The sequence below is a fragment of the Erythranthe guttata genome, chromosome 8 (assembly GCF_056151865.1).
Source record: "Erythranthe guttata isolate IM_541 chromosome 8, IM_541, whole genome shotgun sequence".
NCBI lineage: Eukaryota > Viridiplantae > Streptophyta > Magnoliopsida > Lamiales > Phrymaceae > Erythranthe > Erythranthe guttata.
In genome coordinates, this window is record NC_142540.1 from 23,583,196 (window position 1) to 23,585,763 (window position 2,568).

The window sequence follows — 2,568 nt, forward strand, 5'->3', positions numbered from 1 at the left end:
TTTAAAATACTGCTTGCACCACCCATTATTTCCTCCCATTTTCCTGTAATTATAAAATCAGCCCTCATATTTTTGGATAATTACATTTCCACCCATCTCAAGGCCTTTTTATTATTATATTATACACCTGTCAATTTTTAAAATATTGCTTGATGCACCCATTCTTTCATCCCATTTTCCTTTAATTATAAAATCACCCGTGACATTTTCTGATAATTACATTTCCACCCCTTGCAAGCCCTATTTATTATTATATAATACACCTGACACTTTGTAAAATATTGCTTTGCTGCACCCATTCTTTCTTCCCATTTTCCATTAATTATAAAATCAGCCCTAACATTTTCGGAAAATTACATTACCACCACTTTTTAGACAACACCCCATTTTACAATTCTTTTATGTATTGACGTTGTTCGTCGGAAGTTGGAAGGAAAAATTTGTTGTTATTTTCACCCTTGTGTTCATTAATATTCTTAACATAATCACTTATGTTAGTTGTTAATAATGTTATTTTTTTTGGTTTTTAGCAGTTTTATGCCACAAATACGGAAAATTAGCTGGTGAATTTTGAAATTTCAAATTTTATACACTGTAAATCCACAATTCGAGCTTGCAAGAGAGGAGTAAAGGAACAAATGTAAAGTCTTTTAAATATTTTTGCATTATTAACAATAGTAATATAATATTATATTATATTAAATACAAGCTTGTCTTCATTCAAAACAAGAATAATATAATTGCAGCACTTTTCCCTCTATCGAGCTTGCAGGATATGGGTAAAGGAAGAACTCTGTAAATTCTTTTTAAAACACTTTATGCATTATTTACAATATCAAAGTTGTATTATATTAAATTACTATATACCCAATCATTCGACCGTAGCATCAATATTCCTAAGAAAATCTACTAAAAAATGGCTCCTAAGAAGTCAAGAATTTTCCTCCAAGAAGACTTCTTGTACGAGTTAAACTGGGATCAAAAGATCGATAGCACGTTCATGCAAGTTTTGGCGTATAAGGCACGGGTCGGCAACTTCGTTGTTGGAAATGACAACAATTCATCACTCCTCATGGCACAAAGTGTGATCCAAAAAAAGCACGGCGAGTTTTTCTCACTCAAGTACATTGGTAAGAAATTGGGGATCCTAAAGACTAGGCACATAGAAATAGTATTGTCGTTGCCTCGAAAATCAACCGTACATGGAATCGGTGCCGGCGGAGCCGCTTCATCGTCGTCCGATGACAAAACAATCACCTCATCACCCGGTTTTTGTTCGACGACACGAGGTGCAAATATTGTCTTTAGTTCCTCCCATTCGCTATCCCCATATGTTCGATACGCGAAAGCGAATGTGTGTGCCTAAGAAAGGAAAATATTTGATCAGCAATATATTACACTCAACAGCTATTCAAATAATTTATGAAAGCGAAACATAAACCAAAACACATTACCTTCAAGATTGTTTTCCAAACCTCACCAGATGCGGTGACCACGTTACTTGTTTCATCGTATTCGACCCCCGGAAGTGATAACATGTAGCCGAAAGTTGTGTGCCTAGTCTTTAGGATCCCCAATTTCTTACCAATGTACTTGAGTGAGAAAAACTCGCCGTGCTTTTTTTGGATCACACTTTGTGCCATGAGGAATGATGAATTGTTGTCATTTCCAACAACGAAGTTGCCGACCCGTGCCTCGTATGCCAAAAATTGTATGAATGTGCTATCGATCTTTTGATCCTAGTTTAACTCGTACAAGAATTCTTCTTGGCGGAAAATTATTGACTTCTTAGGAGCCATTTTTTAGTAGATTTTCTTAGGAATATTGATGCTACTGTGGAATGGGTGGGTAAATCCCTTTGGGCTGGTCACTTAAATAGAGTAGTAACTACGTGAATAAGAGACCCTTTATCACCATGAAATCATGTACCAGAAGCAATAATTGAAAGTAAAGGAGGTGAAAATCTTATCGGATCCATTTTTGACATAATATTCTCTCCTTTCATTGATGTGGTTGATAGACACATGATGGGATGGGAGAGGGAAGAGGAAAAAAGTGCAGCAAACATATTTTTCTTGTTTTTCTGAAGACAAAATTGTATATAGTAATTTAATATTAATACAACTTTGATATTGTAAATAATGCATAAAGTGTTTTAAAAGAATTTACAGAGTTCTTCCTTTACCCATCTCCTGCAACCTCGATAGAGGAAAAAGTGCTGCAATTATATTATTCTTGTTTTGAATGAGGACAAGCTTGTATGTAATTTAATATAATATAATACTGATATTATATTTAATGCATAAAGTGTTGTAAAATAATTTACACATTTCTTCCTTTACTCCTCTCATGCAAGCTCTGATAGAGGGAAAAGTGCTGCAATTATATTATTCTTGTTTTGAATGAAGACAAGCTTGTATTTAATATAATATAGGGCAAATTACCAAAACCCCCCTGAGGTAAGGCTGAATAACGAAAATCCCCCCCTTGTTTGCGTAATTACGAAAATCCCCCTTGACTAACGGTTGACCAATTTTTTTTAACAGAAAACGTGAAAAGTCTATTATA

At 34.5% G+C, this 2,568-nt stretch overlaps 1 long non-coding RNA gene across 1 annotated transcript; it reads right to left on the reverse strand.

Moving 5' to 3' along the window:
- Window positions 1-936: 936 nt before the first annotated feature.
- LOC148768876 (uncharacterized) lies at window positions 937-1,838 on the reverse strand. Its single transcript, XR_016033290.1, has 2 exons — window positions 1,455-1,838; window positions 937-1,362 (listed from the first exon to the last, which is right to left on the reverse strand). It is a non-coding gene; the product is annotated as an uncharacterized LOC148768876 (long non-coding RNA).
- Between the last annotated feature and the right edge of the window lie 730 nt (window positions 1,839-2,568).